This window comes from Lactuca sativa, chromosome 7 (genome assembly GCF_002870075.4).
Source record: "Lactuca sativa cultivar Salinas chromosome 7, Lsat_Salinas_v11, whole genome shotgun sequence".
Lineage (NCBI taxonomy): Eukaryota > Viridiplantae > Streptophyta > Magnoliopsida > Asterales > Asteraceae > Lactuca > Lactuca sativa.
This window is the reverse complement of record NC_056629.2, coordinates 39,690,930-39,714,788: the sequence shown is the minus strand read 5'-3', so window position 1 is coordinate 39,714,788 and position 23,859 is coordinate 39,690,930. Positions and strand designations below refer to the sequence as shown.

The 23,859-nt window shown below is 38.3% G+C and overlaps 1 long non-coding RNA gene across 1 annotated transcript; it reads left to right on the top strand.

Annotated features, from left to right (window-relative positions):
• The first annotated feature begins 2,954 nt into the window (after positions 1–2,954).
• LOC128127111 (uncharacterized) lies at positions 2,955–4,407 on the top strand. The gene is made up of 3 exons (XR_008225160.1): positions 2,955–3,352; positions 3,557–3,624; positions 4,246–4,407. It is a non-coding gene; the product is annotated as an uncharacterized LOC128127111 (long non-coding RNA).
• The last annotated feature ends 19,452 nt before the right edge of the window (positions 4,408–23,859 follow it).

Genomic DNA, 23,859 nt, shown 5'->3' with positions numbered 1-23,859 from the left:
CGGTTGCTCCCACTTTGTCACAACTTTAATCTTTGCCAGATCAACCATTATACATTCTTGGTTGATCACGTGACCCAAGAATTGGACTTCTCTAATCCAAAAATCGCATTTGGAGAACTTAGCATACAACTTCTCCTTTTTCAAGACTTCCAACACTTCTCGCAAGTGTCTACAATGATCTTCTTGGCTCTTTGAATAAACCAAAATGTCACAAATGAAAACTATCACAGATTTATCAAGGAACAGATTACACACTCTATTCATCAAATCCATGAATGATGTTGGAGCATTAGTTAGTCCAAACGACATAACCAAAAACTCGTAGTGTCCATATCGAGTTCTGAATGCAGTTTTCTCGATATCCAGCTCTTTTACTTTTAGCTGATGATATCCTGACCTCAGGTTGATCTTTGAAAAATAACTTGAGCCTTGCAGCTGATCGAACATGTCCTCAATTCTTGGCAACGGATATCTATTCTTTATTGTTGCCTTATTCAGCTCTCTATAATCGATACACGTTCTCATACTCTCATCTTTCTTCTTTACGAATAGCACCGGAGCTCCCCATGGTGATGAATTAGGTAATGAAACCTTTGTCCAATAACTCTTGCAGTGGCATCATAAGCTCCTTCGTCTCCGTTGGTGCTAGTCGATTAGGTGCTTTTCCAATTGGCGTTGTTCCGGGAAACAAGTCAATATGGAATTCCACTTGTCGATCAGGCGGTAATCCAGGAAGATCTTCGGGAAACACTTCCGGATAATCGCACTCCACCGGAATGTCCTGCACCTACTTCTTCTCTTACTTAGCATCAATCACAAATGCTAGATATTATGTACATCCCTTGGCTAAACACTCTCTACCTTTCATTAGTGAAATGACTCCAAAATTTACTCTGCGTTTATCTCCATACACCATAAACGATTCCTTCCCAGACGGGTTTACTTTAACTATCTTCTTTTCGCACAATATCTCAGCATCATTGTCGCTAAGCCAATCCGTTCCAGGCACAGTGTCAAAACCATTAAGTTTGATAAGCAATAATTATTCGTGGAACTTATTCCCATTCAGATCAATGAGGATGTTCTTCATGCGATGGCTAACAGATACAAGCTTGCCACTAGCAACTTCGACTAATAAAGCATCATCTAGTCTAACAACAGGCAAAGCTAGTTTTTACCAAATTCATGTGATATAAAGGAGAAATTGGCTCCAGAATAAAAAAAATTGGGCAGGCAATTCGTTTACGAGAAAAGTACCTGAAGCGACATCAGCTTCATCCCTCACACCTTCTAATGTCATCTGAAAGGCTCTCGCCTTCGGCTTTGGCGGAATGTTGGGCTTGGTTGCGTCCTTCTTCTTCGGAAATTCTCTCGAGATGTGCACCTCCTCACCACACCCGTAACAAATTTCTTGGTGAGGGTGCATTCGTTAGCATAATGTCGTGGCTTTCCACATTTAAAGCATGTGACCACTTCCCCGTCACATTTCCCATGATGCTTCTTCTTACACTTGTCACACCATTTCGCCTCTACCTTTCCTCCACTTCCTCTCGAACCAGATTTCTAGAATTTACTTTTCTTGCTAGACCCTGAAGATCCCTAAAACTTCCTCTTTTCAGCACCCTCAACTTTGTTGGTGGTTCTCCCCTTAATCATATTTTCAACAGACTTGGCAGCCCAGATAGCTGCCTCAAGAGTATGTTCCTGACGCACTGGCATCTCGTGCTCCCATGGGAGTCCCTTCGCACACCGGTCCACCTTTGTTAGATCATCCGGGACGATGCGCAAGGCAAACTCCATTTTGTGTGTGAAGGCGGTTGTGTATTCGTCGACTGACATGCTGCCTTTTGTCAACGTCAGAAACTTGTTTTCTAATTCTAGTAGATTTTAGGCTGAGCAGAACTTGCGTTTAAACTGCACCAAGAATTCTGCCCAAGTCAATGGCAGTGGTTCATTAGGGCTAAGGGTCTTCCCCAGAGTGTTCCACCAACGAACAACTCCACTCCTAAATTGACATACTGCGAACGTGGTCTGCAACTTGCCTCTACAGCCACAAGTCATGAAGGCCAACTCCATTTCGGAGATCCAATCCATTACACCGATCGGGTCCTCCTTTCCAGTAAAAGTCGACAGCTTGCAAGTTAAAAAGTCCTTGTACTTGCCCCCCAGTCAATCTTGATTATTGTATCTATTAAAAGGTGGGTTCTTGTAACGCCCGGGTTTTCAGGGCTAAGCATTTTTGTCAATGTAATAGTCTAGGTCAACTATTGTAACTCTTTTTGAAGTAATAAATATAAAATATTTGAGTATTATGTGAATTATGTGTGTTTATGTGTTTATTATTTAATTATAAATGTATAATTAATAAAGAATAAAAATGAGCGCCAAAATTAAAGTGTGAGATAATCCCGATATCTCTACATAAAGTTGTAGAATACGTCTCAAGGTTTCCGTACATATAAAGAATGCCGAAATCCGAGCTATAACGAAGAAGTTATGGCCCGCCGAAGTTTTACGGCAAAACCGGCACGGCACCGAGAGTCGTAAATAGTGAATTTACGATAGAAGACTTTTTAGCCTTATCAATCTAAACAAAACTCGTAGAATATGTTAAACTAAGAACATTGATAAAAAGAACGCCCAAATCTGACTTCGTATGAAGAAGTTATGATTTTTCTAAGATTCGGCTTAGCAGTGCACGGCCTGAAACTCGAATTTTAGTTCGAGCGGTTTTTGGCTTACGCAACGTAAATGAGAGTTGAAGATCTCATTAATTGGAAATCAACGGTAAAAAGACAGACAAAAACAGAGTCCGTATGTAGAAGTTATTAATTTTACGCAGACGTTTAACAGTATAATCTCCTTGTACTGTTAAATTTAAGATCGGTCGAGAATTAGCTGACGGTGTCAAAATGAAAGTTGTAGATCTTATTATTACCTACGCGTGGATATAAAGAACGTCAAAAACGGAGGTCGTATGTGAAAGTTACGGATTTTAGAAGTCGGAAGTGTGCTGTGCGAAAATGGGTGATGTGGCACAATCTTGGCCATTGCTTTCTCCCCAAGGCTTGCCACCAGATGGTGACATGTGGCACCAAGTTCAGCCACATTTCACCCTATAAATACCACCTCTCCCACCCTCATTTTCTTCACACCTTTCCCATTCTTTCTTCTCTTTACTCTCTCTCTCTCTCTCTAGAACCTCTCTCTAGCCCCGAAATCCCCCGAAAAGCCTAGGGAACCTCCCTAGCATGAGGCGGAAGCCCCGGAGTGCTCGAAGGCTCCGAGAAGAAGAGCTTTTCGGCTCGGGAACGCTGCTCCAAGCAAAGCCCGGTTTTCTATAAAACCCGCTGTAAGTGAGCTACGCCTACGCTATTTTTAATATAGCTTTTATTTAATTATAGTAACGTTATTAGGAACTTATAATAAATACTTGGGCTATTATTATGGGTTATATAAGTATTTTTTTGACGCTTATATAATAATAATAATAATAGCTAGACTATTAATTAGTCTCGACGAATAATAAACTAAACTCTAGTGGTAATAATACTAGGTTTCGTCGAAGAAAATTCTTTTTAAGAAGCGAAGCGCTGTCTGAGTTCGGAATCACCACCTTTTCAGGTGAGTGCATATTTACTTTCAACTTACACATAGATATGAAGTATTTAATATAAATTACGTGCTATTTGTGCATATTATCTGAATACTTGCTATCTATGCTGGATGAACGTTTTATACATGTTTTCAAAGATTTAAACTGTATATGTATTTTATATCTACAAAATGTGTTGGGTAAAACATGGGTAGATGTAATAGTTGCTGTGTGACAAAATAAAATAATGAGAGGCCTCGTTATAGATGTTATTGATGATCCAGTCATCTAGCGGAGTATAAATGACGACCACGGACTATTCTAGACAGTCCAGTGGAACACTAGCAGGCTCGCAACCTGTAGGTGTTTATTTGAACTGTGTGCTCACCAGATGTACTCCATCCCCCACATGGTTGCCTATTAGGACATTTATTGCTGAGGAATCCCCTTAGTAGTAGTGTCCGTCCCGATGATGATCCTTAGGCTAGGTCCCTTATGATAGGTGTTTAGGGACGTAAAGTGAGGATAACGGGAACGGGTAATCGGGTTATTGTTGATTGATGAAATTAATAAACTATTTATTGTGGGTTGAAAACCCTATGTGCTCACCAGGCTCCCAAGCCTGACCCACTCAGTTTTATGTATTACAGGTAGTGGCGCTTGAGCATATATATGATGTTTGGACGAGGGATTACGGATATAGGCCTGTAGATATGAAATAATGTAGTAAGGCTTGTATTGTACTGTTTATGCTTTTGATCTGTACGAACATGACATCCCGAGTCTTTTAATGAAATACATTTCTATGGAAATGCTTTTGATAAATCTTTATCATATTATTGTTTTGGGACAAATTCCGCAACACTTTTATTTAAAATGTTACTCTGATTTTTAAACAAAGCATAAACAAACCGGTCTTTTCTGGCCGTGATTTTGGGGATGTCACAGTTCTCTTCACCAATTATCTCACTGAGGTTTTCTCTTTCGGACTATCGTCCATTTACTTCGGGCTCTTCAACTCGAATTGACGATTCTTCGTGATTCTGCCTAATCAGACGTCTGGTTTCATCCATCTGAAGATCCAACATAGCCTGAATCATCACTTGAACTCCTGCCATTGTCATTGGCTCTGGTGCTGCTGCTGCAATAGCTACTCGTTGGATCACAGGCGCTTGCTCCACTACAGGCGGCTGATTCCTGTTTTCTTCAGTGTTTCCAACTCCGCTCTTGTTCTCACCATTTTTAATCTATACACCGAATAAGGTGAAATTAGATCCTCTTTCACGATAAAATTTCAATCGATCCTTATTACTCCAAACGATTACATGCTAGTTCTAATATCGTATACATACGCTTAGAATCCTAAACACATAAACCTTCAGATCCGGTTGGCAACAAACCGTTGATCCGAAGAAATAATTTCATATATGGAAATCATATAACATTTAGCACATAAAAGCATTTTAGGCAATTTTTCCTAAAATAAACTAGTGCTCGTGTCTAAAATTCAATAGACACTCAACTGAAATTTCCACTTAGCATTTTAAGTTTAAGTCTAGAAATCCTACAAATTCCTAGTTCGCTTAAACTAATGCTCTGATACCAACTGTGACATCCCCAAAATCTCGGCCAGAAAAGACCGGTTTCATTTACGCTTTTTAAACATTTTCAGAGTAAATCCTTTTGATTTTAATAGAGATGCGGAATTTGTTCCCAAAAACAAAACATGATAAAATAGATTTTTATCAAAACATTTCATAAAGAAATATAATTTCATTTCATAATCAAAAATCGTGATCTCATGTTCCGATACAGACCATAAAGCATAAACGATAACACTACAAGTCATTCAACAAATATATACATGTACAGACTTGTAAACAAAACAACTTGATGATTCATCCATCTTATGCCCTTGCGCCACTTTCTGTAATACAAATAAACCGAGTGGGTCAGGCTTGGGGCCTGGGGAGCATATAGGGTTTTCAACCAACAATAAATAATTATATTTAATTCAACAATCAACAATAACCCGATTACCCATTTCCGTTATCCTCACTTTATGTCCCTAAAATAACCTCTATCTAAAGGGACCTAATCTAGGATTTTCATCGGGACAAACATTACTTCAGAGGGGCTTCCTCAATAATAAGTGTCCTAAAGGCAACCATGTGGGGGATTAGAGTACACTGGTGGACATCAAGCCCACAACACCTATAGGTTATGATCCTGCCAGTGTTCCACTGGACAATCTAGAATAGTCCGTGGTCGTCATTCATACTCTGCTGAATGACTAGAATAACACCAACAACGAGGCCTCTCATCAATTTATTTCATTGCACACCAACTGTCTACCCATGTTCTACCGAACACATTAGTAGATAAAAATATACATGTTTTATACGTAATTTGAAAAAAATTGTATAGCATGCTCTTTCAATACTCCATCCAAATAGCAAGTAATACGTAAACACATAACAAGAAATTTCAAGGAGAGTCATATAAGTCTATGTGTTGGAAGGTATTAATAATACCCTCACACAACCCGTATTCTTAAATACATTCAACGATTACTTGTATAAAATCGTGTATTTGAAAGGGACTATACACTCACTTGATCAGAAGATGATCGGGCAGCACTACGGCTTGCAGAAGTAGTGTTTCTTTGTAACTCGGGAAGATCTTCACATAAACCAGGCTTCCTACGGGCTGAACTTCCGCTCGGAAATAACGCTTCTCAGGATCTTCGGGACTTCAGAACTTGCTTCGGGACTCGGGAATGATACCGGGGCTTCGGGATATAATTGGCACACAAAGCAAGATGAAAACTAGAGAGAAAGAAAGAAAAATGGCTGATCTCGGTTTCTATTTATAGGGTGCTAGGTCTGGGATTACGCTGGGCGTAACTGCAAGTACACTGGGCGTACTCAATACCCTGGGCGTACAAAGCCTTCACTGGGCGTACTCAACGTCACTGCACGCGTCACTTAGTGGCACTCGAGTATTAGACAGTCAACTTGCACTCATCCGAGTACACTGGGCGTACTCAAATTACGTTCGGTGTAATTTGACTCGTCAAACTTTTAAATTGTGTAACTTTCTCATACGAGATCCATTTTCGACGTTCTTTAAATCCACGCATAGGTCAGACCATACTCTACAACTTTCATTTAGACTCCATTGGCTAATTTTGAATTTATTTTTATTATTTATTTTTAGTAGGCAGGGACAGAAAAACTTCGTTAGAAATTCATAAATTCTTCGTCTGACGTCCGTTTTCGTCCCTCTTTCTGTCGTTGCACCACTATCGACGAGATCTTCGATTCTCGTTTAGAAATTTTCGGTTAAAAATCACTTGATCTCAATTCGAACTTTTGGGCTGTTTACTGCTAAGCTGAAACTTTGAAAAATCATAACTTCTTCATACGAATTCAGATTTAGGCGTTCTTTTTATGCACGCTCTCGGTTCAACATGATCTACGTCTTTCAGGTTGATCACTAAGGCTAAATATCACTCCTTCGTAAATACACTATTTACGTCATGCTGTGCCACATCGGTTTTGTCGCGAAACTTGGACAGGTCATAACTTCTTCGTTATAACTCGGATTTCAGCATTCTTTATATTTTCGGAAACCTCGTCTCAACCACTACATATTCGTGCATCGATATCGGGTTTATATAACATTTCATTTTTACGCTTAGTTTTATTCTTGATTAAATCAAATCACATAATTAAGTAGATAAGTATAAAACACATAATTCGCAATTAATACATTCTTATTATTTCAAATGGGTTACAAAGGTTAACCTAGACTATTGCATTGCTAAAAATGGCAAGCCCAGAAACACGGGCGTTATAATTCTCCCCACCTTCGGATGATTCCGTCCCCGGAATCATACATCAACAAACAAATGCAGATAGCGACTCATCATATCACTCTCCGTCTCCCAGGTGAGATTTGGCCCATTCGCATATTTCCAACGGACAAGCACTAACTCAACCATGTTACGTAGCAATTTCATAGTCTTTCGGTGAACGATTGCTTCTCGTTCTTCGATCAATCTCTTGTTTTCATCAATTCTTAACTCTGAAAATGGAATCATATCGGGAACATCTCCCGTGAACTTCCTTAAATAACATACGTGAAATGTGTTATGAATCCCATTCAGTTCTTCTGGTAGTTCGAGCTTGTAAGCTTGGTTCCCAATTCTCTGAACAACTTTAAATGGTCCAATAAACCTTGGACCTAACTTTCCCCTTTTACCAAACCTTATAAGTCCCTTCTACGGTGAGACTTTAAGTAAGACCGAATCCCCAATTTCAAAAGTTACCAGTCATCTTTTCTTGTCAGCATAGCTCTTTTGACGATCCTGAGCAGCTAACATTCTTTCCCTGACTATTTTAAGCTTTTCGGCGGTCCGATGGACTATCTCCGGTCCCATAAACTAATACTCCCCAGCCTCAAGCTAGCAAGACGGAGTACGACACTTCTATCCGTACAAAGCTTGATAAGGTTCTATCTTTATGCTCGATTGGAAACTATTTTTGTAGGAAAACTCTACCAATGGTAAATGTTCATCCCAGTTACCTTGGAATTCTAGGGTACATGCTCTTAGCATATCTTCAAGCGTTTGTATCATTCGTTCGCTCTGACCATCAGTCTATGGATGGTAAGCTATAGTCTAACACAACTTAGTACCCATCTCCTCTGGTAGACTTTTCCAAAACCTTGAGGTGAAACGGCTATGACGATCCGACACAATCGTTAGCGGAACACTGTGAAGCCTCACAATTTCCTTCACGTAAGAATTCGCAAGCTTCTCCATAGACCATTTCTTGTTGGCTGCTATGAAATGCGCACTCTGAGTGAATCGATCAACGACTACCCGAAACAAGTCGTGACCATTCTTTGTCCTGGGCAGTTTAGTGAAAAACTCCATCGTGATGTCCTCCCAATTGCCCATAGGCACAGGTAAAGGTTCTAAACTCCCGCATGGTTTCTGATGTTGTGCTTTGACTCTCGCACATGTCACACACTCCGCCACATACTTCGTAATGTCGAGCTTCATCGTCGGCCACCAGTAATAAAGTTTGAGGTCCCTATACATCTTTGTGCTACCGGGATGAATGGAGTACATGGTTTTGTGAGCTTCTTCCATCAGAAGATCTCTTATTCCTCCTGACTTAGGTACCCAAACCCGATCTTGGAATACCTTCAGTCCATGACCGTTTGTATCGAATACCAATGTTTTACCCAAACGTTCCTCTTTCCGGTCATTCTTTTCTGAAGCTTTGCTTTGAGCTTTCTTTATACTTTCCAAAATAGTCGAGACAACTTCTATTCTCAACGCTCTTGGCCTTCTCTTTTCAAGATTGACTTTCCGACTGAGAGCATCAACAACAACATTCGCTTTACCGGGATGGTAAGGTATCTCGAAGTCATAGTATTTAATTAATTCTAGCCAGCATCGCTATCTCATGTTCAATTCTTTATGATTAAAGAGATACATAACACTCTTATGATCGGTGAACAATTTGTAATTTGTTCCATAGAGGTAATGCCTCCATATTTTTAGAGCGAAAACTAACGTTGCCAACTCCAGATCGTGAGTCGGGTAGTTCTTTTCATGCTCTTTTAGCTGTCGACATGCATACGCGATCACTCTATTTGAGTCAAAACACAACCCAATCCAACCCCAGACGCATCGCTATAAACAGCGAAGTCTTTAAATACATCGGGTAGAGATAGAATCGGTGCCTCACATAGCTTCTTCTTTAGCAACTCGAAAGCTTCTCTGTGCTTATCATTCTAAGAATAAACGACTCCTTTGGGGGTCAAAGCTATTAACGGACTAGCGATCGAAGAAAAGCCCTGGATAAACCTTCGGTAATATCCGGCTAATCCCCAAAAGCTTCGGATCTCCGTGGGATTCTTCGGTTGCTCCCACATTGTCACAACTTTAATCTTTGCCAGATCAACCATTATACCTTCTTGGTTGACCACGTGACCCAAGAATTGGACTTCTCAAATCCAAAAATCGCATTTGGAGAACTTAGCATACAACTTCTCCTTTTTCAAGACTTCCAACACTTCTCGCAAGTGTCTACCATGATCTTCTTGGCTCTTTGAATAAACCAAAATGTCATCAATGAAAACTATCACATATTTATCAAGGAACGAATTACACACTCTATTCATCAAATCCATGAATGATGTTGGAGCATTAGTTAGTCCAAACGACATAACCAAAAACTCGTAGTGTCCATATCGAGTTCTGAATGCAGTTTTCTCGATATCCTGCTCTTTTACTGTTAGCTGATGATATTCTGACCTCAGGTTGATCTTTGAAAAATAACTTGAGCCTTGCAGCTGATCGAACATGTCCTTAATTCTTGGCAACGGATATCTATTCTTTATTGTTGCCTTATTCAGCTCTCTATAATCGATACACATTCTCATACTCTCATCTTTCTTCTTTACGAATAGCACCGGAGCTCCCCATGGTGATGAATTAGGTCTAATGAAACCTTTGTTCAATAACTCTTGCATTGGCATCATAAGCTCCTTCGTCTCCGTTGGTGCTAGTCGATTAGGTGCTTTTGCAATTGGCGTTGTTCCGGGCAACAAGTCAATATGGAATTCCACTTGTCGATCAGGCGGTAATCCAGGAAGATCTTTGGGAAACACTTCCGGATAATCGCACTCCACCGGAATGTCCTGCACCTACTTCTTCTCTTACTTAGCATCAATAAAAAATGCTAGATATTATGTACATCCCTTGGCTAAACACTCTCTATCTTTCATTAGTGAAATGATTCCAAAATTTACTCTGCGTTTATCTCCATACACCATAAACGATTTCTTCCTAGACGGGTTTACTTTAACTATCTTCTTTTCGCACAATATCTCAGCATCATTGTCGCTAAGCCAATCCGTTCCAAGCACAGTGTAAAAACCATTAAGTTCGATAAGCAATAATTATTCGTGGAACTTATTCCCATTCAGATCAATGAGAATGTTCTTCATGCGATGGCTAACAGGTACAAGCTTGCCACTAGCAACTTCGACTAATAAAGCATCATCTAGTCTAACAACAGGCAAAGCTAGTTTTTACCAAATTCATGTGATATAAAGGAGAAATTGGCTCCGGAATAAAAAAATTGGGCAGGCAATTCGTTTACGAGAAAAGTACCTGAAGCGACATCAGCTTCATCCCTCGCACCTTCTAATGTCATCTGAAAGGCTCTCGCCTTCGGCTTTGGCGGAATGTTGGGCTTGGTTGCGTCCTTCTTCTTCGGACATTCTCTCGAGATGTGCCCCTCCTCACCACACCCGTAACAAATTTCTTGGTGAGGGTGCATTCGTTAGCATAATGCCCTGGCTTTCCACATTTAAAGCATGTGACCACTTCCCCGTCACATTTCCCATGATGCTTCTTCTTACACTTGTCGCACCATTTCACCTCTACCTTTCCTCCACTTCCTCTCGAACTAGATTTCTAGAATTTACTTTTCTTGCTAGACCCTGAAGATCCCTAGAACTTCCTCTTTTCAGTACCCTCAAGTTTGTTGGCGGTTCTCCCCTTAATCATATTTTCAACAGACTTGGTAGCCCAGATAGCTGCCTCAAGAGTATGTTCCTGATGCACTGGCACCTCGTACTCCCATGGGAGTCCCTTCGCACACCGGTCCACCTTTGTTAGCTCATCCGGGACGATGCGCAAGGCAAACTCCATTTTGTCTGTGAAGGCGTTTGTGTATTCGTCGACTGACATGCTGCCTTTTGTCAACGTCAGAAACTTGTTTTCCAATTCCAGTAGATTTTGGGCTGAGCAGAACTTGCGTTTAAACTGCACCAAGAATTCTGCCCAAGTCAAGTGCAGTGGTTCATTAGGGCTAAGGGTCTTCCCCAGAGCGGGTTTCCTTTAACTATCTTATTCTTGCATAAAATTTCGGCATCATTGGCGCTAAGCCAATCCATTCCCAAAACGATGTCGAAACCATTAAGTTCAATAGGTAATAATTCCTTGTGAAACTTATTCCCATTAAGGTCGATTAAGATGTTTTTCATACGATGGCTAACAGGTACAAACTTGCCACTAGCAACTTCGACCAATAAAGCATTATCTAGTCTATCAATAGGCAAAACTAGTATTCTACCAAACTCATGCGAAACAAAGGAGTAGTTGGCTCCAGAATCAAACAAAATTTGAGCAGGTAATTCGTTTACGAGAAAGGTACCTGAAGCGACATCCGCTTCATCTTTCTCAGCTTCAAGTGTCATCTTGAAGGCTCTCGCCTTCGGCTTTGGTGGAATGTTGGGCTTAGCTGCCTCCTTCTTCTTCGTACAGTCTTTCAAAATGTGCCCATCTTCATTACAACCAAAACACATCCTTTTGTTGTTCGAACACTCATTGGCAAAGTGCCCAATTTTTCCGCACTTGTAGCAGGTTACATCCTCACTACATTTCACAAAGTGCTTCTTCTTGCACTTATCACACCACTTGGCTTCTCCTCCTTTTCCTCCACCAAACTTTTTCGAATCGGATTTCGAAAATTTTCTTTTCTTACCGGAACTAAATGTTCCCTCAAACTTCCTTTTCTCACCAACCTCAACCTTGTTGGTGGTTCTCCCCTTAATCATGTTCTCAACAGACTTGGCAGCCCAGATAGCTGCCTCTAGAGTATGTGCCTGACGTACTGGCACCTCATACTCCCATGGGAGTCCCTTCGCATAACGATCCACCTTTGTCAACTCATCTGAGACGATACGCAAGGAAAACTCCATCTTATCGGTGAAGTTATTGGTGTATTCATCAACTGACATGCTGCCTTTCATCAATGCCAAAAACTTATTCTCCAACTCCAACAAATTTTGGGCCGAACAGAACTTGCGTTTGAACTGCACTAAGAATTCTGCCCATGTTAATTGCAGTGGCTCATTAGGGCTTAACATCTTCCCTAGAGTGTTCCACCAACGAATGGCTCCACCTCAGAATTGACGCACTGCATAGATAGTCTGCAACTTGCCTCTGCAGCCACAAGTCATGAAGGCTAACTCCATTTTGGAGATCCAATCCATAACTCCAATTGGATCCTCCTTTCCATTAAAGGTCAATGGTTTGCAAGTTAGAAAGTCCTTGTACTTGCATCCCATTCCATCATTCCTTCCATCATGGTTGTTTTGCTTAACTATCGGTGGGTTGGCTTGACTAACAGACCCACTGAAGTTTCCACCTTCCGAGTGCCCTTCATTTAATTCAGGCTCTTCCACACGAATCGACAGTTCTTCATGATTCTGTTGAAGCAACCGCCTAGTATCATCCATCCGACGATCCAACATCGTCTGAATCATCAATTGTACACCAGCCATTGTTATCGGCTCAGGTGCTACTGCTACGACAGGTATTTGCTCAATCACTGGTTGGTGATTCCTGTTTTCATCAGCATTTCCAACTCCACTTCTTGTTCTCACCATTTTTGATCTACACACCGAATAAGGTTAAATTAGATCCTCATTCACGATAGATATTCAAATCATCCTTATCACTCCGAAACGTTTACATGCTAGTTCTAAATTCGTAGACGTACGCTTAGAATCCTACACACATAAGGTTTCCAGATCTGGTCGGCAACAGACCATAGATCTGAACAAATAATATCATATATGGCAACATATAACATTTAGCACATAAAAGCATTTTAGGCAACTTTCCTAAAATAAACTAGTGCTCGTGTCTAAAATATAACAGACACACATCTCAAAATTCCACTTAGCATTCTAAGTTTAAGTCTAGAAATCCTATAAATTCCTAGTTCGCTTAAACTAATGCTCTGATACCACCTGTGACATCCCCAAAATCTCGGCCAGAAAAGACCGATTTTCATTTATGCTTTTAAAATAATTTCAGAGTAAATCCTTTTGATTTGAAAGAGTTGTGGAATTTGTTCCCAAAAACAAAACGTGATAAAACAATGTTTACCAAAGCATTTCATAAAAGAAATATATTTTCATTATATAATCAAAAAGTCGGGATGTCATGTTCCGATACAGACCATAAAGCATAAACGATAAAATTACAAGTCATTCAACAAATATATACATATACAGACTTGTAAACAAAACAACTTGATGGTTCATCTATCTTATGCCCTTGCGCCACTTCTTGTAATACAAATAAAACTGAGTGGGTCAGGCTTGGGAGCCTAGTGAGCATATAGGGTTTTCAACCCACAATAAATAATTATATTTAATTCCACCAACCAACGATAACCCAATTACCCATTCCTGTTATTCTCACTTTACATCCCTAAGACAACTAACATAAGGGACCTAGTCTAAGAATATTTCATCGGGGCGACAACACATGCTTCGGGGGTTCCTCAGCAATATAAGTCAAATAAGGCAACCATGAGGGGGATGGAGTACAACGAATGAACACCCAAGTTCATTAACACCTACAGGTGGCAAGCCTGCTAGTGTTCCACAAGACTATCTAGAAAAGTCCATGGTCGTCATCTAAACTCCGCTAGATGACTGAATCAAAACAAGAACGAGGCATCTCATCTGTTTATTACACACCAACTATCTACCCATGTTCTACCCAACATATTAGTAGATAAAAATATACATTTTTATACATAGTTTAAAAACTTGTATAGCATGCTTTAATCAATACATATTCCACATAACAGATGAGGCATACACACATAACACGTATTTGATAGAGAATAAATAAGATCTATGAGATAAAAGAGAGTGAATATACATTCACACATATAACAAAAAAATATATACACATAGCACGTATTTTATATAAAATACTTCATAATATTGTATTGGAAGAAAGTAACCACACACTCACTTGATCAGAAGATGATCGGACAGCACTACGGCTTACAGTAGTAGTAATCCTCAGCAGATCTGGAAGATCTTCACAAAAATCGAACTTCTCGCGGGCAGAGCTTCGGCTCGGAAACTCTTTTCTTCTTGGGATCTTCGGGTTTTGGAAATTGCTTCGGGTCTCGGGGTTGATACCGGGGCTTCGGGGGGTTAAAATAGGGCTTAGAGGGTGTATCGGGAGTGGGAGAGAAGGGATGGAGCAACCATAGTCGGCTGGCCCTTCAAATCTATTTATGGGGCAAGTTTGGCCCTTGCCACGTCGTGGGATCCTTTTCCATGTCGTGGGCTTGGTCGTCATTGAAAGTTGCATCTGGGGGACTCCCGGAGGTGTCAGAAGACTTGCCACGTCGTGGCACTGCTTGCCACGTCGTGGTCTCTAACACAGCTTTGGGGTTTCACGCCTCGAACTTCAGAAATTCATAACTTTCGCATACGAATTCCGTTTTCGACGTTCTTTATATCGACGCGAAGGTGAGATTATGCTCTACAACTCTAGTTTAGACTCCATTGGATAATTTTGACTTTATTTTTAATATATTATAATTATATTACTTATATATTATTTTTAGTAGGCCGGGACAAGAAAACTCCGTCGAAATTCATAACTCTTTCATCTGAACTCTGTTTTCGTCCGTCTTTCCGTCGTTGCACTACTATCGATGAGATCTTCAATTCTCATTTAAATCACTAAATTTAGATATCTATCTACCTTAAATTCACTATTTACGTCGCGCTGGGTCGCGCTGGGTCGTGTCGGTTCTGTCGCGAAACTTCGACAGGTCATAACTTCTTCGTTATAACTCGGATTTCGGCATTCTTTATATATTCGGAAACCTCGTTTCAACCACTACAACATTATCCATAGATATCGGCTTTATCTAACATTTCATTTTGACGCTTATTTTTATTCTTAATTAAATTAAGTCACACAATTAAGCACATAACACATAATACTTAAATATTTCATCATTAATACTTCAAAAAGAGTTACAAGGGTTAACCTAGACTATTACATCAATGATAATGCCTAGCTTAGAAACGCGGGCGTTACAAATACTATAATTATTATGTTTAAACAATCAAACATTCAACCCAATTACCCATCCCCATTACCTTCTTTAATCTTAAGGATCTACCCTAAGAATCAGCTATTCCTCATTCATTCATTCCTAAGGATCATCCTAAGGAATCGGCACGAAGTCCATCGTTGCCATGATTTACACAACGGGCACTAAGTCTGCATAGTCACCAGGGCTTAGGCACTAGTGCATAGTCACCAGGGTTTAGGCACTAAGTCTGCATAGTCGCCAGGGTTTAGGCATCAAGTCTGCATGATCACGAAGGTTTAGGTATCAAGTCTGCATGATCACCAAGGTTTAGGCATCAAGTCTGCATGATCACCAAGGTTTAGGCACCAAGTCTGCATGGACGCCAGGGTTTAGAGTACATCGGGTGAACACATCGTTCACAACACCTACAGGTTGCGAGCCTGCTAGTGTTCCACTGGACTCTCTAGAATAGTCTGTGGTTGTCATACATACTCTGCTGACTGACGGGGTCATCATTTGGAAAAGGCTTCTCACATCATCTACCTTTCATCCTCACCTCGTGGTCTATAACACCTCTCAACTAACCATCCAACTAATATTCCATCTATTACATCTACCCATGTTTTACCCCAACATTATCATAGATATAAAATACATATACAATTTAAATCATTTAAAACATGTATAAAATCGTTCATCTAGCATAGACAGCAAGTACTCAGATAATATGCACACATAGCACGTAATTTATATAAAATAATTCATATCTATGTGTAAGATGAAAGTAATTATGCACTCACCTGAGAAGGTGGTGACTCGGTACTCGAACAACACTTTGTTTACTTTAAAATAATTTCCTTCAACGAAACCTAGTATTATTACCACTAGTTAGTCTAATATTTACCATGACTAATTATTAGTCTTATTATTATTATTATATACGCGTTTAAACAATACTTTCCAACCACTATGTACAAACAAGGGCCAGACATAAAACACCGGAAGGAATGACCATTTTGGCATATAGCACTTCTGAAATCCAACAACCCTATGTGGCCCTTTAAACCAGATTCCCCATACCACGCCTAGTTAAAAAGATATTATAACGACACTTATATATTAATTGCTCAAATATTTATTATAAGTTCATAATAAAAATACTAATTTTAAATATAAGCTATATTAAAATAGGGTAAGCATAACTTACTTACAAAGGGGTTTTAGCTAGGAGTGGGGCTCTACAGGGGCAGAACTTCGTCGCTGAATCTTTCTAAGAAAGATTCGTACAGCGCTTCAGCGCTCACCTTACTATACTAAAACTACAAAAAGAGAAGTCGAATCACGAGGGACCGAAATGCTCAGGGGGATAAGAAGAGAAAGATTCTTGAATCAAGAGAATGGTGCAAGAAATATGAGAGCTAGAGGCTCTTATTTATACTAATTGTATTTTAAAAAACTATCCTCAATAATTACTTAATGACCTTATAGTTATATAAACAACTAAACACCCATTTATATTACTATTTCAAATAGATTTAACGATATATGTACTAAACTAATGTCGAAAGAACTCAACATTAGTCTTATAATGACCGCATCGTTGATACCTTTTTAATGATATATACATATGTATGTATATATGTGTACGCATATATGATTTATACTTTATTTTAATACGTAAATATGCTATTATAACTTGTAACTCGTTCATACGAACTCTGTTTTTGACGTTATTGATATCCATGCGTAGGTGGAGACGTAGTCTACAACTTTCGTTTAGACTCCGTCGGCTAATTTTGAATTTATTTTTAAAGTTATATTTTTAATAGGCGAGACATGATTGGTCCGTTAAAATCTCATAACTTCTTCATCCGATGTCCATTTTCGTCTGTATTTTTATCATTACGCTACTAATAACGAGATCTTTGATTCTCGTTTAGGTTGTGTCGGCTAAAAACCGCTCGATCTAATACTCGAACTTCGGGTTGTACACTGCTAAGCCGAAACTTCGAAAAATCATAACTTCCTCATACGAAGTCTGATTTGGGCGTTCTTTTTATGGACGTTCTCAGGTTAACATATTCTACGACTTTCATTTAGATTACTAAGGCTAAAAGTCGCTCTATCATAAATTCACTATTTACGTCTTCCCGATGTCATGCCGGTTCCATCGTGAAACTTCGACGGGTCATAACTTCTTCGTTATAACTCGGATTTCGGTGCTCTTTATATGTACGGAACCCTTGAGACATATTTTACAACTTGGTTAAGATTATTTATTCTAAATAATCTTTTGTCGAAAAGTCATTTTCGACCCCAATTATCTCTAAATTGACTAGCCCGGATCTACGGCCGTTACAGTATTCCATCCGGAGGATGATTGGACCCATAATATGTTAACATTCCAACTGGATGGTTGAGGGCCTAGGGTATTACAACCTGATGGTTTACTGGACCCATACTATGTTGTTTGTGATTATGTGTGTATTATTGTGTGTATGGGTATTTTGGGGGAACTCACTAAGCTTTGGGCTTACAGTTTCATTTTTTGTTTCAGGTACATCAGATGATCGCGAAAAGGCAAAGGCGAGATCGTACAGCTCCTCACATTTATGTTTATGTTTCTGGTATACTCTGATATTATGCTATTTTGAAAACAAGTTTTGTAATGTTTAACGATTTTGAAATATTTTTAAAAAGTTTAAATTTGGCATGATTTTTATGGATGTTACAGAGGGTGCGGCAGTTTTTGGGAGAGGCGCAGCCAAACCGCATAGGGGGACGGTGTTCTTGCGTATGTGGCATTGAGTGCGGCCAAAACCGCACTTCACTCCCTTGAGCCTAATAAGTCTAAAAGAATGGTAAATAATGATTATAACATTTCATGAAAAGAAAGAAAGGTGTAGATTAGTGCCGATGAATCAAAAGCAAAGGGATGGTCAAGTGATTTATTTGATAAAAGCCAAAGAAAATCCTTTTTCCAATTTTGTAAATTATTTTTAAGTTTTTTACAATTTCTAATCTTTTTAATTTTTAAAAAAATCGTTTTTCAATGTTTTACTTAATATTCATTTAAATAAGTTTATTTTTATGTTTGATAGTTTTTCTTTCTAGTTCTAAAATTTATTTTGTTTGTTTATATTTTGTCTTTTTTATTTATTTTGTTTCTCTTGTAGTACTTTGAATCTTCAAAACAAGTGTTGTTCAAGTCTTTTTGAAAAGTTTTAACTGTATATTTTCTATTAGCTTGATAGAAATATAAGGGGGAGAATACACATATACGGATCATCAGTGAAGGGGGAATAACAATGACTAAACGTATTATCTTGCTATTGATTTCAAAGACATGTGTGCAGTTCCAATTCTCGTGGTGAATCCTAAGACGAGCTGACATGTACCAACTGATGAAATCATCCACCGATGATGTACTTAGGGATTGATGATGAATTTAAATGTTCGAGACTGAAACTTGATACTGTCTAGTATGATCAAAACTTATTTACCCCTAAAGTCCTATCTGTCTTGTCTTTATTGTGTGTTAGAATTTCTTTGTTTTCATGCACTATTTTGAAGTTAAACGAGAGATAGCATGAATGTTTGATCATGTGATATTTTTAGATAGTTTCAAGTGGGTTTGGGTGATGGTCTACCTAACGTTTCAATACACATCTTGTTTATGATTTGCAAATTCATTGCATCACTTTAATGAAATTGTCAAAATATGTCATACTTTACACCAAGCTGACAAAGTGTCTCAAGATGTTGAACCACAAGCTTTGGGGAGCAATCAAGTTTGACAAAGGCAATTGAGCTTGAAAATTCACAAGTTGGTCACAATGTCATTTGAAGTTGGTTGATTTCTAGAGCCGAATTTTACATAAGCTCCATCAGGTATGGTCATTCTTTCTAAATATCATTGTACCTTTCATGATTTAACAGTGACATTTCTTAATCCTAGTATGCAACTTTTGACAAAGTCATTGTCCCTAGAAGCATGTTGTTGTATGTTCCAAAATCTCTCTAAGTATCTCATCAACGAGACCATCTGCTGAAATGACATTAAGTCACCCACTCACGCTGGTTGTCTAGCATTGTCTAAACTTTCAAAGTGAGATGGCCTAGTCCTAATCAGAAAATTATTACAAGGCTTGGGTATTTATTTTTTTGGTTAATCGTTTCTTGTCTGACCTCATCCCTGGAAGTATGTTTGTCGTATGCATCAAGTCTCATGTTCTACTGAAACATCGAGCATTACCCAGCGGCTTACCTTGATTGCTCTGTAATCAACATAAGAGATATTTCTTTGGTCTCTAAATGACAAAGGGTTATTCATGTCCTTGACCTCCTAGACTGAGGTATGGCATGGTACCACTGAACGAATTGATGGTGAATCTTTGATTCTAGACTGCAACTGATTTTCTGATGCAATGATTAAACTACTTCTTGCTGATGGGTTATCACTGTCAATGATTTACGCCGATTTCACCTCAATGTGATTGAGACATGCTACTTCCTTCCACAAGTCTTCTTTATAATAAATTAATGAATCACTGTATAATACCATACACTGATAAATGTTCAAAACTTTGTGTCGATGGTTAAGATATGTAACGTAGTTTCTCACACGTACCAACCCATTCTTGCCCTTAAATTCTTCTTAAAACCTTTATGATTCGGTAGCAAATGCAGACACTAATGAGAACTTGACAAATCTATGTCGATGGGTATATCATGTATCGTGATATATTAGACACACTTACCCACTCTTGCCTTTTTTTATTCTAATACAAGTGGTTAATGATTCAACGTATAGAACAATATATTGATGATACTTCACATTTCTATATAAATGACATACTATTGCAACAACACAAGTGTGATACACCTATCCTATTCTTTAAATTTGTTGGATGTTTCCTTTTATTTTAAGTTACATGATGTCTTCTAATTCAAAAAAATGTAGTGTTTATGAGATGAGACTCCATAAACCATGATCTATAGTACACTACACCAACATTCTATCAGGGGACATCTAGCTATCACCTATCATTCTGTTGCAACTCATGATACGCAGATTGTTTCCACTACTCTTATGTCTTACAAGTTCTACTATTATCTTCACAACTCATGCATTCTGATGATGCCAAAAAGGGGGGAGAAATTTTAATTTTCTCTACGTTGTTATTTGATCATTCATAGAATAGTGGACACTGTTGAAAGAATTTGGATATACATCTAAGGGGGAGCAAAAATTAGTTGTTCTTTATCGGAGGGGGAGATTCATACATCTACTCAGGGGGGGGGGGATAATTTCAAAATGCAAGAAAATTCGTATTCTCAAGGGAGCATTCATTATCTCCTCACTCCATAAGCTGACATGTTTTCTAATGATGACTATGATGACTCTGGTGAAGATTAGTTTTCACATCATCAGATAGAGGGGATTGTAAGGTCACACCTCATGATTTTATGACTCAAACACTACATGCTGACCACTAGCCCAACACCAGATCTTATCAGCATTAGCATGAACCAATGATCTTGTTGATCTTTTGTATATTAGGCAATTATACATTGTATATATAGAATAAATATATGATCTGTAATCTTAGTGATTACGATCATTCCTTTACTTAGATAGGTATACATCCATTAATTGGTGGGATATTAGTTGTAATTGTTGGATTAGTGTCTAAGTCCATAACTATTTTGGTATGTACTTGACCCGATGGTGCATGGTCCTTTTGGGTTGCCTTCACCAAAGCAACTTGATTGGAGAAATAAATAGAGAGAGAGGTTATTATGATTTATTAATATGTTATAAGAATAGTATATTAAAGGAGAAATCATGTTTGTTTAATTAATATTGGTCAATAATTTATTAAAAATTAATTTTGTGATCAAGTGTAATTAATTAAACTAGAGGGGCTGAATTGTAATTATGTGATAGTTACAAAATAAGGTAAGGGTTATCTTAAATATAGGGTGAACTAATTTAAGGTGATAATGCCTTAGAATTCGACTAGGATAAGGGTTTCTAAGACTTATCTTATGGTTGCTTGGTGGGCAAGCAACTAGATAAGGATAAGGACTAAAACCCTAATCTTTACACCTATATAAACCCCCTAAGGCTCATGAATTCGTCTAAGCCTTCCCAAGAAGTCCTAAGGACGAATTCCTACCTCTCTCCTCTCTCTTTATACCTTCTCCACTTGCTTATGGTGTTTGTAAGCCATTAGAGGAGTGACACTTGTGACTCTAAGCCTTCCAAAGTCAATTCAAGGAGGAATTGGGATTGTTATTGCTACATAACAATCAAGTTAATATCTTAAACCTAATTATATGTTAATATTGATTTCCATATGCTAGAATTAGGGTTTATAGTCTTGGATTCAAAGCATGTACAATAGAGAAACCTAGATCCAAGCATTAGGGTTTGTATGAGCACATAGGATGTCTTATGACCAAAACCCATCAGTGGTATCAGAGCCTAGCTTGGTTTCAATTGTATTGATGCTTGATATGGATGGAAAATTCGATTTTTGGTGTTCTGCTTGATGGACTCGGCGAGTCCCACTGTGGACTCGGCGAGTTCCAGAGGGTGACTCGGTGAGTCGGTGCGTCAGACAGAGGTATATTCGGGATTTCTTGCTGTTTTTGATTATGGATGGTTATGTTATCATGTTAGATCAATATTAATCCGATTATATGATAAATTTGACTATATTTTGATCTAATTGAAGATATTTATCAATTAATAAGATAATTGTTTCCTTATGTGATAATTGTTTAAATTATTTTGATTAAATTGATAAATTGTTTTGCAAGAAATCATTAAATAAATCAAATATGGATAATTATGTGATTAAATGTTAATTTGAATTATTTGTTATTTGATCCTTGTTGTTATGAAAAGTTTCATATTTTGCCTTTTAGGTTTTATAGTTTAAATTTGAACCCAATAGTTTTGTAGTTTTAAAATTTAAATAGTTGAAACCCTAATGTTTTGAAAAAGGTTTCAAAACTTGCCCTCAAGTTTTGGAATTTAAAAGTTGATTAAAAGTTTAATTAGGAATGTTAAATTCTAAAACCCTAGCATAGTTTTGAAAAAGTTCAAATCACACCCTTATGGTTTTATTAATTAATTAAGGTGTATAATTAAAAGAGGTTTAATAAATCCATATAAGTTTAGGTTTACAATTTAATTGAATTAAAAGTATAATTGTTAAATTAGACCACCTAGTATTTTGAAAGTATAAAATACACCCTATACTATATATAACATTAAAAGTCTAACATTATATATATGTATGAGTAAAATTCAGTCTTACTGTTAGTAGGCCTCATTCACGAAGCTGGTCTATAAGGGGTGTTTAAGGAAATTGCCTATAAAATGGCGATTGAATGGGTATCCACTCTTACCCACCGCACTCTTGACTAGTAGAGGGTCGTTAGCCGAACGGCTAGGATAGGACAAAACCTTCCATTATAAGTATAATGAAGTATAAAAGTAACTAAATGTTTTCATAAAATTCCCAATCTTAGTTACTTAGGCAAAAGTGAATTGATGCAATTCCATGAAATTACACTTTGTGCCCTTGCGAAGACGTTAGTGGAGCGTGTGTGGTTAACCGGCACACTAAATGGTTCTAAGCAAAGGTAGCAAAGGGTGACTCAATGTTTGTCATAGTTCGGTGGAGCGTGTGTGGTTTACCGGCACATCGAATAGGTGACTGTAACATGTGAGGGCACCATGTAAGTTTGCGTGGTTATTCATACCCGCTTTGTGATCCTCGGCATCCCAATCACAAACAAGAGGGGCATATCAAGATTTAAACATGCCATTGAAAGTTCAATGAATCTCAAAGGATCTAGGAGTTTTCATAGATTTAAAACTTAAATTTCTTTTTTCGTTTTTCGTGGTGGAAATTAGTGAATCGTCATTCACTTACCTTCAAATATTCTGCAATTAGGGTTACGGCATCCCTCTCCCGAGTTGTAGAAAATTGTGTTGGGTCCTAGCCTTAGTATCTCATTTGGGTGATTTACTAAGGACTCAATCAATCAACTAACTTGAATTCGTTTTCTCTCGTTTTGTAGATGTCAAAGTTTGACAACTATGGTCTTCTCAAATCCCGTGGAACAAGCATTCCACATGAAGATGATATTCCACGATTCGATCGAGGAACAAGAAATCATGCTTCACTTCCTCCACCTCCTACAATTATTCTCCCTAACCCACAAGTTCAAAGGCTTGAAAAGTTTAAGATCACTCAAGCCCTTTTGGCAAGTAAACAAAAAGAAGGAAAG